Source organism: Lates calcarifer, linkage group LG7_2 (assembly GCF_001640805.2).
Source record: "Lates calcarifer isolate ASB-BC8 linkage group LG7_2, TLL_Latcal_v3, whole genome shotgun sequence".
Lineage (NCBI taxonomy): Eukaryota > Metazoa > Chordata > Actinopteri > Centropomidae > Lates > Lates calcarifer.
The window spans coordinates 4,425,565-4,443,172 of record NC_066854.1 but is presented as its reverse complement, the minus strand read 5'-3'; the positions used below and the strand labels follow the sequence as shown (position 1 = coordinate 4,443,172).

General features: G+C 38.7%; 1 long non-coding RNA gene across 1 annotated transcript in view; it reads right to left on the bottom strand.

The window, feature by feature from the left end:
- Positions 1–16,383, bottom strand: part of LOC108873015 (uncharacterized) — a 45,585-nt gene extending 29,202 nt beyond the window's left edge. The window contains exons 1-3 of the long non-coding RNA XR_001959331.2: positions 16,008–16,383; positions 15,572–15,644; positions 15,405–15,464 (exon numbers count right to left, since the gene is read on the bottom strand). This is a non-coding gene — a long non-coding RNA (uncharacterized LOC108873015). The remainder of the gene's footprint in view (positions 1–15,404; positions 15,465–15,571; positions 15,645–16,007) is intronic.
- Between the last annotated feature and the right edge of the window lie 1,225 nt (positions 16,384–17,608).

The window sequence follows — 17,608 nt, the reverse complement described above, 5'->3', positions numbered from 1 at the left end:
GCTTACATCCTGCTGTGCCCAGGGCTGTTCCTGTCCCCTGTAATACAAACTGACACTCACCCACACACTCACACAGAGACACACAAGTCCAGCTACTTTAAATTCACTCACTCTTATTCATCAGGCAACCAACCATTTCCCGATACAATTTGCATAGAGAGACCTATTTAATCAATATGATTGAGAACCACTGCATCTGCAGATTAAGCAGATCTAGGAGTGTCAGACACACTTGGCAGACACCCTTCCGTTTTCAAAAGTTTCTCACTTTTTTTTTTTACTGCAGCAGCAAAAATGATTAAAATGCTTTCAAGCTATTAATGTAGTTTTAATTTGAATCAATTAATTGAGCTCATTAGATCAGTTTGTCCAACTGTGCTTCTGTCAGCACGTTCATTCTGTCCTTTTCCTGAGAATCCCCAGGAGTAGCGCCTGCTTTATCATACCTAGTAAGTATTGTGTCCACTCTTGAGACTGTTTGAAGCAGCTTCAAAGGGGCTCCAATCACTCTGAATTCAATCCATTCAAAGTGCCACATGAAACTGCTTTTCAGCGGCTAAAAATAGCCCTCATTCTCAATGAGTGTCAGTAATAGCACAAACAAGCCTTTGAAAGAAGTGAATAAAATTTGATTCACTTCCACCCATGTTAGTTAGTGTTTGCAAATTTAATCCACTTCAGCCAGTATATAATAATACAATTATTTAGCTAAATAGAGAATGTGCTTCTGCAAAAAAAAAAAAAAAAAAAAAAATAGAATTATCTGCCTCAGCGTACATGGAGTATTAGAAACAGGCAATACAAAGGTATAATCATGTCTGCTCCTAGCACAGAAATTATCAGGAAATTAGATCATGTATGTATTCTAAATAGGTTCCAGTGTTAACATTCCCTGGTGCCCCTCCTGATTGGGTTTTGAGCTTATGGTAATTTTAATTTTAATACTTGACACGACTGACTGAAAGTGCTGTGCCTCCGCAGGCAACCAATGAATGCTGTGCTTCCTGGTGCTGCATCTGTCCTAAATTGTCAGGTAGGAACTGTTAGCTCCAAGTTTGCCTTGTGCTCTTGTAGTAACACCAGTGAATAAACAGATGGTAGCATTAGGAAAGACAGACCTGGTCATTTTTTATAACACTCAATTTGAGTTTTCTGGATTCTGGTCTCTGTTAATTCCCACCTGGAGGATTAGGATTTTAATGGGTTTGCTCCTTTTAAAACAATCATATAAATTCCCTGAATGACTTTGCCACATGGTGGTGTAGGTGGAAAAGAAAGATATCCTGCTTTCCCTTTTCCTCATCCTCTAAAGCACTTTTTAAATGTTTGTTTTAAAAACCTGCTTCTTAACAGAAAAGAAAGCTGCTTTATAAATTGCAGGGAAAATTATCTACTACCCCATTCCTTCCTTGTTTAATAGAAGCAGGGCTGCTGCTAAATATCTGCGAGCCAGTGAAATCAAGCTACGCTCTGGATGAAATTAATTCTCACCCAAACTGGTCTATGAATGACTGATCATTTTCTCAAGAGAGTTCTCTGACAGTCTGCTTTTTCAAATGGTGGCATGACTTTCAATTTGGCAGGAAGCACTTGAGTTGCTGTGGCACTGACTGCAGAGACTTTTAACTATTTCGAGGCATCTTTGGAGGCCTATTCAGACTGAATTTTGGAGAGACTGGGGAGGAACCAAGGAAGACAGCAGGAGAGAGGTGGGGTGAGCTATGACATAATGTTGTCAGCAGGGCTCTGTCTGCTGGGACTCCCATGATGCCTCTCGGTTCCTCGTAAACACACTGCTAACAGCTAGGTGAGGCAGCTTCTATAAATAGCTCTTGCTGTACACACCACACCCACCTACCATGCTGCACACACACACATTCATGCATAAATATATGCAGTGGCACATGCATGCAAGCAGCCTCTCTCATACATAAACAAACACAGGAAGACACACACTCTACCACACTGACATGCTTTTCCTCCTCCTGCATCTTTCTCCCTTCCCCTTCTCTCCATTGTGCTCCTTCTCTTCCCTCCATCTCCTCTTGGTAGTCTTGCTCCTTCTCCTACTTATCATATGCTCTGTGACAGATGGTGGATATGATAATTACCAAACAGACTAAACAGTAAGCAAATGAAAAATCCTCAGTGAGCCCCTCTCTGTCCCTCTCTCTCATACATATGCTTAAACCACCTCTGACAAGTCTGACAACTCTTTGTCGGAGAGGAAAAGAAACCCCAAACATGGCTTCTACATAAGTAATCTTAGGTAGGGTTAAGGTAACAGAGACATGCTTGCACACACACACACACACATACTCTCATAAAGTGAAAGATGAAGATGAGAGATATGTATCTCCTCCATAATCACAGCGCAGCAGCAGCTCTTTCGCCCAGAGCACCCAAACCAATTATAGAGCCAACAATTTTTAATGAATCCTTTCATTAAAGTGAAACATCCCGATCAAAATGCAGTTTTGGTGCTAAATCCTGCACCTCATTACAAACCAGAATAATACTTCCTTCTTCTGTCCTTTATTCCTTCATTCTCTGCTTTTCCTCCCTCTCTCCTCACGTTCCTCTACTTTTCCTCTGTTTCCACTAGTGTAATATATGCCCTATTTTTGCAATTGCAGCAATACTTAAGATAAATACAAAAGGTATCCACATGCATTTTTTGGGGGTCACAATATAAACTCATGTCATTCAAACAAACATTGAGATCAGCTCTGTTTTATTTACTACTCATTCTTTTAATCATTAAATATGTCTGAGTAGGAAATGGAGGTTATGTAATATGATGTATAACTCATCTAGAGTCAAACATAACTGGCAACCAATGAAAATCATGTTTTGATTAGCAACAATTCTGTTGTTGTAAATTTTCAAGCAGAAATGCCAAATTTTTATTATTTCTGCTAATTATGAAAATCAGCAGATTTTGTTTGTCGTCAATGACAGTAAACTGAATGTATTGATTGGGAAAACAAGCAATAAACATATGACCAATTGGGCTATGGGAAATTGCGACAGGCATTTTACACAATTTAGCAGCAGATCAATCCATAATGAAAACAACTGTAATTTATAGGCCTACGGGAGATACATGAAAAATAATACACAAGTAGGACAGAAAACAGAGTTGGCATATACTAACTAATAATGCATGGTTAGCCATGCCTTATGGGAAATTCACAGTCAGGCCATATATTTCAGTTTAGTTGGCAGAATCTGCTTGTTAGAATAATATATGAATACTGTCATAATCATGTTTATTTAAACAGGGGGTAAAGTGCTGACTGTGTTGGGAACTGTCATGTGTAAATACCTAAATATCAGTGGAGAGTTTTAGTGCCACTTGGTTATTTCCATACAGAAACACATCTTCAGTGAATGACTGTGTTGCAGCATTTGTGTGGATTGTAGAAGCTCTGTTAGCGCTGTAGCACCCCTGCCTCAGCTGATGGAGTATGAACCTGTGTGCACCCTTAAGATGGCAGACACTCTATATCATCATTGTAACATAAATAATGGCTCCTGTCAGCCTTGAGGTGTGAATCTGCCCCCAAACACATTATTCACACCTGCGTCTCTTTTTGCTTTCTTCCTTTCCTCTTTTAATCTCTCAAACATTTTCCTCTCGTCTTCCAAGTCTTTCTATCTCCTCCTCTGCTGCTTCTTCGCTCCCATGCTTTCTACCTCCTTAATTTTCTCTCCTGAAACTGTGTAACAATTAATGAGGTTATATTTCATAATTAAGGCAAAAATAATGCCTTGTCTCCCTCTCCTATCTCTTCTGCTCTCAAATTTTAATGAAGCTCTCATGGAGCGAAACACACGATCTAAAAAGAAAGATGATTTTGTTAATTGCTTTTATGTGGACATATTTGAAGTGACACTTCTGGTTTTTGGTTGAATAGATTTGTCACTGATGCTGTCTTGCCTCCCCCATGTGCTGGAGCTTCATTCCAGAAGTGCAGTAAAGTTAATTCTTATATCTCCGTGCCTCCAGGTGAGGCTTTACCTGTCTTATTATCTTCACTTATTCTTTTTCTCTCTAGTTTTTTGCTCCTTCCCTCTTCACCTCTCTTCATTCCTTTCCCATTCTGTTCCAGTCTCTCCCCTCCATCCCCCACACATCTTCTCCCCAGGCTGTATAGCAATATTTCATAATTACAGCAAAAATAATTATTCCTTTTTTTTGTGTCAGTCCCAAGGTGCGATCACGTACCCCCTCCCCCCCAGTAACACACATCTTGCAGTACACAGGAGAGATGGTTATGGTTGGGGTGTGTGGTCCCTGGGTGCTTGTTTTGCCAAAGGCTGGCCTGGCCTATAAATCCTTTGTGATAATTCTTTCTATTCATAAACACACATCCATCTTAATACACATACACACAGTACATACACATATTTAATGTGCACACTGCATCACCTGATGAATGGGACCTTGAAAGCATGTATGACAGAGCACACAAACAAGGAAAACATCTATTACTTGTCTTTGTCAATGGTAAACAAACACCATCAACACTCACACCAGCAGTGGAATAAAAATCAATTACCCAAAAGAAATCAGTTTGCTTACACGCATAATACAATACCATTCCTTTATGAGTTCCTAATGTAAATTTGTTAAACTGGGAGAGGGAACTCTGGACAGATAAAAAAATATTCATATAAGGGTTCTGACAGAGATGACAAAGGCTTGTGGGAGCTGTAGTTGCTATATGCTAACAAAATAACTAGTGATATCTTTTAGAGCTGAGACATGTAAGTGATTAGAATCAACAGAAAATGAATCAGAAACTATTTGAAAATCAATTGTTCAGTTTTAGCTATTTTTTTGTGCTTTTTCAAGCACAAATCCCAACATTACTCTTTTTTATGTAGTGGTGAATTAACCACTTTTGGGTTTTGCACTAGAGCTGCAACAATTAGTAGATTAATTCATTTGATGACTGACAGAAAATGAATCTGCAACTACTTAGATAAACATATTACTGTTAATAAAAGTCATTCTCAAGCAAAAATGCCAAAAATTCATTAGTTCCAAAAGCTTCCAGCTGCTTTTCTTTGTCTTCTGCAATCATAAACTGATCATCTGCGAGCTCTATCAGAAAATCAAAGCAATTACAAGAAGTCACCCAAAACTTTTGGTTCTAGGAAACAGATGAGTACTTTTCACAATTTTGTAATATTAAAAATACTATCTTTTGACATTTTACAGACAGAACAATCAGTTAATCAAATCATTAGTTACATCACCATTTTGGACCAGCACCAGCACAAGATGTCGAACCATCAATTAAAAGTTTTTTTTACATTATATGTTTTTATTTCATTGACATTTAATAACTATGATTTCCACAAATAATATGTTCTTCAGGGTCTCTCTGACATTTCTTGGTTGAAGTAAGTTAAGTCTGTTGAGTGAGACATGTAAAAATAGCACAACTCATCTGCTTCTTTGCAAAGAAAAAATTGCTGAACGAAACCCATCAAAAGATGCATTATGAAACAGACTGGAGGAAAAGAGGCTAGTGAAAATAGGTCAAGACTTTCTCCAGCAGCTACACCTTCACTTATCCCCATCAAGCCACAGTCTAAGCTTACTGCTATCTCCACTCACAGCACCAACCAGCCTTCTCCCCCTCTGCTCTCCCCCCTCCATCATCTTCTCAGTGAGTTTATGTTTCCTGTTACTTGTGATCTTTGATCTGTTATCTGCTTTGGCCCCAGGGTTGATATCAAGAAATGACACTCAAATCTTATTTCATCTGGGCTCACCCTGGCTCAAATGGCCATCAAATCTTATTTTCCCATCCCCCCGTGGCCGCTAACCGTGTTTACCAGGCTACTACCAGGAACGAGAAGGGTTTTCCAAAACCTTAACCCCTAAAGCCACTTGCACAAAAGCTGCAAACAGAATACTGAAAACAAAGTGGAAGGTACATGATTACATACATCACTGGAGACCTAAAACAGCTTTGGATTTATTTGATTAGCTTTCACTACTTAGCATTGTCTCTGTAGTGTGCTGTTGCTGAAAGGAAGCCAAATCATTTATGTGGCTCTGTAAAATCCTAAAAATGTAGACAAGAGACAAATGGTGACACCAACCAGCTTTTCCAGGACCTGAGTAAGTGTGCTTTTTGAGAGAATCAAACAATACTATAAAGTTTAAAACAAAAAGGCTGCTATCTGCCATTCTGCAATGCTGTATTAGACTTTAAATCATTCTTCGTTAGTACAAAACAGAGTAATTGGAGATACATGGTTCCTGAGGACCTAGGGTGATGTGTTATCTTTTACAGGCACAGTTGATCTGGGCCCCTCAGCCACATTCAGACCTGCTCCTTAAATATTATTTTACTCACGTAGGCCAGTGATAACTGGGTTTAGTTCTTCAAGGGAGCACTTGGAGAGCTCCTACAAAGACACAAAAGTGTTGTATAATTACTCCTACAGAGCTCTGAGCAGATTCTATCATGCAAATGTTTTCTTTCAAAATATCATTCAGTAATACTGTATAGCACAGAAGACATGGTTGGTAATCAGTTTTAAATGAAACAGCTCTCCACTGCAAAGTAATGTATCTAAGTTCTGCTTAGCAGCTTAGTCTGCTTCAGTTGAAGATAGTGGTTTAGGAGGTAAATGTCCTCCATCATCACAACATAGAAAATGCCGTCAAGTTGCAGTTTTTCCCAGATTTGACTGAGTAAACATTAACAAAAATACTAGCAGGGAAATAATCAGCTGATCAAACAGAGCTGTCTTTGTCTCTGCCTGCCACTGTGGCCACTGAGCAGAGAAGTTAGTTTCCTGCCTTGACATGAAGCCACACTGAGCCGTTGTTGTTGTTGGGGCCACTCTGCATAGTAATTACTGAGGGGAACCCCAAAGTACAAAGACCACAGAGAATAGAAAGGAGAGCAAGAGCAGGAGAGTGTAGCCAGGATGACAAACTGTTTCCTGCTGCTTCTGAACCCTATCAACTTCATAGAAATGCACCACTTAGAACAGATCAGAACTGTAATTCACTGGAAGTATAACACAATACATTTACTCTATTTTCCTACACTGATGTGCCTTCAAACTATGGAAATATAGAAAGTAGCCCCATTATTTTGAAAAAAAAAACAAAGTGTTCTTGACTGTCATTGTTGTACACTGTATAACTATATATATATATATATATTTATATTTCCAGCCTTTGCACATGGATCTCCTTCTGTATCTACATGTTCCAATAAGAGATCAGGTAAACAGACCAACAGGAAACACAGACTGTGCCAGTGTGGGTGAATCTTAACACTGAAAAAAAAACCCACTGACATTTATTCCACTGACAGATGTGTGAATAGGGCCGGTACAACTACTGTGTATATTCTGTGAGTTCTGTTTCTGTTTTCTCCCTGCTCTTCTTCTTCTCCAGGCTTTGTGTTGAGTCCAATAATGACCACATTGTTGTAGTGCCACCACCATCACTGGTGGCTAAATGCTCAGCACACAAACACACACGGGTCTGCAGAGCTTCCGGTCATGGCTAAGAGCAGGCCTGTATTTTTTGTGTGTTTGCATGCGGTAGTCAAAGAGAGGACAGTCTGAGGTAATTTGCTAGTTTAAAAAGCATATATGTCTGCTGACATGTTCGTCCACATGTGTTCCTGTAGCCTGTCTATCTGTGCCTAGCTAAATGCATCTGTGTGTGTTTGTGAGCACATGTGAGAGAGGAAGAGAGAGAGTTACTTGGCCACAGCAGTGGAAAATGTGCAAGCCAGAGACGATGACGTTGGCAGAGTGGAGAAGAACAAACTACTTCCTAAAAACCTATTCAACACTTTGAACACTCTCTCCAACAGTCCTCCTCAACATCTCTCTCTCTCTCTGTCTCTTCTCTCTGCCTTTCACTCACTCCAGCTGAGACTTTTTTTTAACTCACTGTGGTTCATACGTCAGTCTAAAGTAAAACTAATTAGACAAAATAAGATTTAAGTTTTGCTGGGGTTTTTTTTTTCAGCAAAGAAAACAGTAGTAAATGGTGCAAATCTCATTTGCTACTCATGAGTAATCCCCATTTTTTACTATTAACATTTAAAATGAACATTTATCTTTCTTAACATAAACCTACCTCTTTAGCCTTCTTTTCGATTAGAAAGTTTTACAGCCATTAGTCATGTTTCAAAATAGCCTCTCATCCACTATCTATTTTATTAGCTTTATTCCATTTTCATCATTTCTATTTCTCATAAACATGCACTGTTTTACTGTTGCTATTTTTGTAGTGTCTTATTGTCGGATTTATTACCAGTCACCTGTCCAACACTTATACTAACCTGTATGACAGTTACTAGGCAACCGGATTTTAGATTTTTATTGTGATATAAATTAATTTTCATATAGATAAAGTACATTTTGTTACTCTGCTGAATGATATATGGTGGACCACAATGTCATCCTGTTACATAACATATATACAATATTCATAGAGGCTTTTACATGCGGTCATTAGCACCGTTGGTATCTAGTCGTCTTTCCAGAAAAAAAAACACGAAGACAAAAAGAGTCCTTCAAGGATTGCTACTTAGAGACGTGACAAGGTGTTTTGTGATGAAAATAAACAACAAAATCAGCATGAGGTGAATACACCGAGGCTACGTTCTGTGCCTTACTTTCCCTCCCTTTGAGCTGTATTATTATTGTGTTTATGCTGCAAGGACACACAACTATACAAAATCATACAGATGCACATAACATGCATGCTTATCATTTGCATGCTGCTATAATCGCCCATCCCTCTCAAACCAGATGCTCCCCCCACTCAGGACTCAGTAATTCTGCTCAGCCCTGCAGCAGCACAAACACAAGGGCGCGCACACACACACACACACACACACACACACACACACAAGGAAACAACACACACATACACACATATACTGGGTCAGGTAATTAACAGTCTGTAGATCTAAGCTAGCTTTAATCTAATCAAACCACCCAGCCTCAATTTCCCCCATGGGTTGGCACAACAATTTATGCACACAAACACACGCACTTTTCCTTTTTTGTCTTTCATCCACTTCACTCTTTTCCTCCCTTTGCTCCCTTCATCTCAACTAACCACAGATTTGCTGTTTTTGCCTGGAACATTTGTAATTTAACATACACCTGTTTTTCAAAAGAATCCATAATTTAATCATCTATTTTTAGACCTGTGACAGATCACAGTTAATATGTTTTTATTATATTCCTGCTGGGTATAGTCTACTCCTCTTCAGCCTTTATAACAGATCATTATTGTCTTTGTTTGTGCTGTGGGAGAAATTTTGGATGAGACAGTTTGTTTTGGATCATCTGATGAAATTACACTAGAAAACAAAAATGAAAAGAATCTGATTGGTGAAATTATAGTGTATAAATAAATAAATAGTGAAATAAAAAAAGCAGTACCTGCATATAATCTTGCAGGTTTAGAGCTCAGTACTAGCCCAGTACTAATTCAGTATCTGCATCTATTCTTCTTATCATTTACATCTTATTATTTCAAATGCAGACATCATCAACACAGAATTGCCTGTAATTATAACTCTGCACTCAAACAGATGTAGATAGACAGGTACAACAGAAAACACCCTATTTAATATACATTTGAAGTTCACCTGCAGCAGATTACCCTGACAGTATGAAACAAATAGCTTTAAGTCTTCAGAGAGATGTTATGTACCCCATTAGTGTTTTTGTCCTAAAAAGAAAGTCAAGTTAATTAGTGCTCCCTGTGTGTGATGCCACACACTGAAACAGATCCAATTAAATTTCAGGGTCTTTTGACGGTGCAGAAACTCAGAACAGGGATTCTGAGGCAAAAATATATTCATCCTCTATTTTGCCATACCTCAGGCAGGTTTACATCTGTATAAGTCATCTGCCTGTCAGTCAGCAATCCCTCTTTCTCTTATTTTATGTTGTGCATCTGATCAGGCAGCGATTGGCAAAAATACAGAGATTAGCTAAATTAAATGACTGGTAATGCTCTACAACATGACTAATACTGAACTACAGCAATTTTTTAAAAAGCAAACAGTGTCATGATTGTGATATTTGACAATTTATATGAGGAGCACACAGTTAGAAGTGAACCTTGAATGGACATTCTTACTGTAAAATGCTAATAATTCAAAATGTGGTGACATTAGAAGGAATACAGAGAACTACTCAGCAATGCAAGCTAGTTAGTCTCATCTTGTGAGTCCCTGGACTGTCCCAGCAGATGCAGTGTGCTCTAATTCAGCCATAAACTAGACGTTATTACACTGCTGCAGCCGACAATTCTGTCATTAGAGGGATTTTTCATGCTATTGCAGTTCCTGTTATTATTTCTGCAGCGGTGGAATGGTTTATTCATCTGTAAAGTTTCAGCATGTGTGTGTGAGTTTGTGTGTTGCACTGAGAGTAGGCAGCTGCAGTTGCCTAAGAAATAACTTCTGCCTGAGGGCTGCCTCCTGCCTCTTACTGAGAGAGAGCGCGAGCACTGTGGATGGAGGGAAGAAAGAGTGCAAGAGGATGAACGAGGGGAACGAGAGAAAACATTTCTGCAACTTGGTTAAGCCCTCAGGAGAACTGAATTCAACAACAACACAGAAACCCATCCACTCGAAAACACAGACACACACATACACACACGTCATACAAAGAGTAACGCAGGAACAAGTGGCTCTGTCTTTGCTCTTGGACAAATTTTCTGGCTCATTGGGTCCTTTTAGAAATGGCGGGCAGCAGCCGTTACAAGGTTCTGCCTGTAGCTAGAACGACAATGAAACGCATAAACTCATAAAAGTCTATTTATTGTCCTATTTCATGTGGCTCATGTCCATTTGTGCTTCATATAACCTGGCAATTGTGTCCCTGAACATCTCCACATCTCAAGCATGTTCACTGACCAAACAGCGATTTTCTGGGTAAGCGTTAACTAAGTTTTGATATTTTTCTGTAGCTCAGTTTTGCCAGGAGTCATTTAACATGTTGTACACATGGGACACAAAGTCAGCTGTCAGTAACAGCTTAAAAAAGAAAGCAATATGTGGATCTGAGGTTTCTTTGGGACAAAGATGCTAAGAGGCATTTACATGGGTTAATTTGTGACTGCTGTCATCTGCTTCATTGATGCTTGAATTGAGATAGACAGCTACTCGCCACCTCAGCTAACTCCAATGAGCAGTTTATTGCTTTATGGCTTTGTCAATCTTTCCTACAAAGCCATCAGTATATTACAGCAGTTCCAGCCTGCAGAGGACTTCTCTTAACTCCTAGCAGGCTGAATATGAGAACAAACAGGCCCACTGGAAATATGATTATTCTAACAGTCATCTTGTGAACCTCTAGGCCAACAGTTACCTTCCAGAGAACATACAGTACATTAGTTCACGATAAAATAGCAACATTTTGTACAAATGACTCAATCCAATAAAATGGAGCCAGTAAGATATTTGATAGGGCCTTAACCAAGTGAAACTCAGCAGAGCTTTTTAACATACTGAGGGTATATGCATTAAAATGCATATAATTAAAAACTGTATGTGTGTGTGACAGTCTACAATCTAATATCTACACAACTGTAATGTTCTGTGCATGGTATGTGCCTGTGAGTCTATTTGAATGTGAGTGGGTATATTGTCTGTATTTCTATCTACTCCTGTGTGTGTGAGTTGGCCTCACTATGCGAAATGGCTTTATTGGGAGAGCAGACAGTTTTATCTCAACGAAAAACAGAGTCAAGGAACAGAAATGACTTGAGACTGTCTGGAAAGAGAAACGCAGACAGTTACTGTTAGGCTCAACTGCACTTTAACTTAATCTAGAAATCTGATTCTTAAGACTTGGTGCCATAAGGTTTCTTTGCTTCAAAACATGTGCTATGTTATACAATTAGTTGTCAAACACTAAATGGATCCTGCTTGTGGCCCTAATTTCAACCAGTAAATACAGTTTTACCTTATGTAAAAACAAAATTCATTTACTGGGCAGAACAAATGAATCATTAGAGGCTAAAAATAAAAACCATGGTCATCATTGTAAAACTTTCAGAGAGAGCTCTGACATGATGCAGCACCATCCTGCTCCAGGATGGGAGGGCTGTCACTGCATTCTGTTCAGAGGAAAAGTCACATTTTGTTCTGTGTTGATATTAAAAACTCTGCTACAAGTCCTGTGCCAGGAACAGGGCCGAGCCAAAACAAAAGACAGGACGCTCCATTTCTCAGTCAGATAAAGATATTAGGGGAACAAGTCAAACTGTTCATATTGTAATTTCTCAAACAAGGTAAGTACAGTGTTCTTGGTGTATTATCAGCACAAACCAAACTGATCCATAAACTTAAACAATCTGCTGCCCAGTCACATGGATGGTAATGGATGTGATGATATTAACGTGGTTCAATGATATCAAATCTCCGAGCTCAGCTGGGATAAGTTTCCTCTTTATACGATTATGTTTGACATTACTAAAGACATTAAACAATGGAGGGACAGACAGGATGACAGACAACACAGGAGGAAGACTCTAACCCACAATTCAGACTCATACAACATGTATCTCGAGCGGCAGCAGGGTGACATGTCACAGCTAAAGTCATTATTTCATTAAAGGGTAGACAGGAAGACAAACATTAATACAATATAGATCCAGCTAGCAAGCAAGTCAAGTCAAGTCAAATTTTATTTATATAGCGCCAATTCACAACAGAAGTTATCTCGAGACACTGTACATATAGAGCAGGTCTAGACCGTACTCTTTATCTTATAAGATTTACAGAGAAAAACCCAACAGATCCCACCATGAGCAGCACTAGGCGACTGTGGCAAGGAAAAACTTCCTTTTAAGAGGCAGAAACCTCGAGCAGAACCAGACTCAAGGTGGGCGGCCATCTGCCTCGACCGGTTGGGTTTAGACAGAAAGAGAGGGGGGTGGGGGAATGGGGTAGGTGAAAGACAACATTGCAGATACACAGACTAAGTCAAAGTGTAAATAGTAGTAGTAATAATAGTAATAATAATAATAATAGTAATAATTATTATTACAGCTAAAGGAATAATAATGACAAACCTGAATATCAACACACGTGCATATATCATGGCAGCTGGTGCCTGTAAGTCATCTTAATATTTTTTGTCTTACAACTGAATGACAAAATCTACAAAAAGTACAAAAAACATCATTTTAACATGACTGAATTATAGTTTGCACTGAAAGATTTCTTTTGCATCTGCAGAAATAAACCTGGTTATATCATTAATATTGCTGTGACAATTCATGGAAGGATCACCTCAGCGATTTAATTTGTGATATATGTAAAATGTAGGCTAATGTGAGATAACAGTGAAATCATCATGAAGTTTTCTAGGGCTTGAACAAACTCCTTCAGAGCCATGGAAGAAATTACAGACGTTTGCACGGTCTGGGTAGTAGTCAACAGTGACAAATAGATCTTGGCATGCTAATCTACTGTATTAAAATCCACTTGACAGTAAGACATGAGAACATGATGCAATACGTCTGCCTCTAAATGCGTGTTATCTTACTGACACTCATATTGGTGTATGCTAACAAAATGTCTACACAGTCTCCACTATGAAAGCCACACTACAGCAGAGTAGCAGTAGCAGATTCAGTCCTTCATCTATGTTTGTACAGGATGTATTCAGGCACAGTGCGGAGAGTAGGTCACCTGCATTTGCCAGTCCAGTACACAACCACTGTAGTTATGTGTGTAAAATGGAGACTTTAACTGTAACTGTCAGGTTGTGGTTACATACGTACAGCATGAGCCCTAACACAGCCTCTGTAGACAGCAGTATTTATAAAAATAGGCCATGCTCCATGAGATGTGCAACTGAAAAATGTAGCTGAGATGCCTCCTGTGTATCCAGACTGAAAACAGCCGTGTGTTTTAAAAAAAAAAAAAAAAAAAAAAAAATGTGTGGGCTACATTATGGGGGCGTGTTGTTTAAGGTACTGATGAGACAATTAAGTACGATCCACAGAGTGCAGTTAGAGTAACAGTATGTGTTCAAAGGCTTGTCACTCATGAAAACATTGCACAATGGTTTGTAACTCACAGATAGGATTTTACAACTCCAGGAAGTCACAGCAGCAATTATTTTATTTTTGTCACAGGTAAACAGCAGAACAATGGCATTCACTTCGCAAAGTAATTTACCAGCAATGTGCATTTGCATGAGTTTCGCTTGCCAGCGCACCACCCTGACAGATGAGGCTGCATCCTGCTGCACTAATGGATTAGCTCCATTCAAATGAATGAGTGGGTTCCATTTTTTCACGCAGGTCATCAAGTCGTTAAGTGTGCACTGGAATATATCAGGTAGATTTTTGGTGACCAACTTCTCTGATCTACCAACAATTCTCTGGCTTATATTCAGGCACAAACAGAGAGATAGAGATAAAATGCTTTTTCTGTGCCTGTCGTACTCTGTTACTCTCTCCCTCCATAAGATGCTTCCTCGCCAGCTTATACGACATCTGTCACCACAAACTAACCCTCTCTGAACAAAGCGTATCCTCAGAGACAGAGAGGAGAGATGTGAGCTGAGTTTACATTGCACTGTCAGCACGCAAGCGCATGCTCTGTGGAGCAATGGGTTCACACACACACAAACACACACATACACACACTAGAGATCAGAGCACCAAAGCTGTCACTGGGGTCAGTCGGGAGACGTGCGATATCTTGACAGAGCTGAAGTGTTCACTGACACAGAAACACATACAACAGACTGCGGAGCCTCACAGTCTGTCCCTGTCCCTTTGTGTGACCAAGAGTGTGTATGTGTGTATTTAAAGGATGTGTGTGTCCTTTCTACATAATGATATATCTGCCTTTATTAGATAATCTGGCAATAGTTCAAACAGATTTTAAAGCTTTAACACATTTTAAGCGTACATCTGTAAACTAATCATATGCCTTACTGTTAACCACATTATAATGACATTAATCTTATATAATGTTGTTGTATAATGAAATTTACCTTATGTAACGTACATCTTCTCTAACATAGCATGACAGGACTAAGACGCTGCTTTTAGCTCTACACAGGAGGACTGAATAAATATTTATTTTCTTTTCGTTATCTTCAATGCATTTCACATTTATTTTATCTGTACTGCATTACAGTTAGGGATCTACTCTCAGTGGGTTACAGTGCTGGTGATATACTCATTGGTTAGGAATATCAGCTACAGTACATGACATGCTGAAACCTTTACCTTAAGTTTCTGCTCTTCATTTTAAAATAGGTGACTTCCTTCTAGAGATTCCCAATGAAAGAGAGTAATTTATCCTCATTTTCACATTTTTTTCTTTTTAACCCCTAAATCATAATTTCCTTACCTTGTGTTACGTCTTCAATATCGTCATCACATGTCAGGAGCCTGCTGCTTCACGCTGTTTCTGTAATCAGGGTTATGTACATTATGTCACAATTTTGGTCTTGAGGTGAACAATCTTGTATCACTTTGAAACAAATATTTGTGTAAATGTTCAAATTTTGGGTTCACCTCTCTTCCTTTCCACTTGAGTCTAAACAGCTTCTTCTTCTTCAGCTAGTTTTCTGATTACAGGTGTTCATCCCTGTCAAACACAGGTGTTACTAATAATAACTAATTAAACAAAGTACCAGTCATGGAATGTAACAAAGTACATTTTCTCAAGTGCTGTACTTAATGCTATTAATATTTGAGGTATTCATTTTTGCTACGGCAACGTATGTACCTCAACTTAAATATAATTTTCAGTGGATTTTTTAGTTGTATTAGGTTATTTTTAGAATGTGGTATCACTAGTTTTACTATTTGAATTCTTCCTTCAACTGTACGAATCAAAATGTCCGCCATGACAGAGGTCAACGGAAGCTAGCTATTTGTTTACCTGTCATTTTCACGGTACGTTCGACATAACTTAGCCTACAACATTATATTGTATACATAAGCTCACCTTCTCTTCTGACAAACTTGCCACTAATTGTTTTCTCTTTTCTTGTTTTCTTTTCATTTATGTACCACTTTAGTGTTTCGATAGTGGTTTTAGGCGAAGGAGTCTCCATTAAGCGTCATCAGAACCAATTAACGTCTTCATCAGCGTGAACGTACAGACTGTACCATTTTCCCCTCACTGAGGGGGGTTGCAGGAAGTCGAGTGAATTTCCAACTATTTTTATGGGTACAAATTAATTTTATTAACTCATTGTATATTACAATTCAATGTAATATTCCTGTATTATTTCTGAAAAGTTGTGTTTGCGGTAGCAGTAGTGATGTTAGTGTAAGTCTACTAACATAACTGAAAGGCAATGACTGATTCTGTCTTCGCTAAAAAAAAAAAAAAAAAGAAAGAAAGAAAAAAAAAGGGTAATTCAGCTTAAGGTCAAAGATAAACACAAATCACATTGTTAGATTTCTGGCGAATCTCCATGTGCGTTTTAAAGGTAGGAGGATGCTGAGCTGCTAAGTATTTGCTCTTGTTTTCTTAGTCTTAAAATTCTCCTCTTCTGTGTGTCTGTGTGCATGTCAAGACTCAGAAAGCAGCGAGTGGGAGGACAGAGACCACATACAGTAGCATAATGGATATTGGATTAGACATCCCAATCCCTGTTGGTAAACTAAAACACCCACCATGCACCATGGCCTTAAACAGCTGAGAACAAGGCTGCTTCTGCAAGGTTAGAAATCATCTTATCTTTTGATCTATTGATCTACCTATATGGTATGTCTTGTGAGTCTAGGTTTACTTTTATTTTCATACCCTGGATTGCTTGGTGTCCATGACATAGTTAAGCAAAATACAAAAATTCCTCCTCTCCATAGCTTACAGTTTATATAGTGGTACAGTAAGCACACACTGTATCTATGTTGAATGATATCAGCTGGCAGTACTCAGCTGAGAGCAGCAGGCTGATAAGACTTTCCCTTGTTCTGCTGATAAAAAGCCTGCACACAGTTTGACCCATGGTTCGACCTCACCAAGCTGGAAGCATGGTTTTGATGTGGGCGGTTATAAGTTAGAGATAGACTAAAAAAATATATTAGAGCCTGCTATTTTTTAGGTAAAGTCTGACTATCCTGTTGTCCGTTAATAAATAAGTTAATATATTAAATGGGTTTATAGAATATGTCATGTTATTTTGAGGGATATAGTCCCATTATCAGATATTAGGCTTCAAGCAAACATGTTACTCTTCTCAGATTAAGGTATTAACCACCAGTTATTTGACAGTAGTAGACCAGTTTTCCTGTAGATTTATCAATGTGTTCCTTGAGAAACAGTGAGAGAAAACATTACATGAATATGAGGATGTGGGTCCATAATCCTCTGTATTTGTGTGGGATTGTTTAATTAGGTGTAAGCATGGATTTTTCCTACACTTAAATCTACAGTAATTAATGTCTAAATTCCACTTTCTGAGAAGAAAGGGGGGAAAAACATGCATGAAGAGTTATCTCCCAACCACAACACTGAGCTAACAGGCAGTGCCAATGTGCGGTTTATCACTGTGTATATTAAACAATGGGAATACATAAAGTACTGAAGGCCATAGC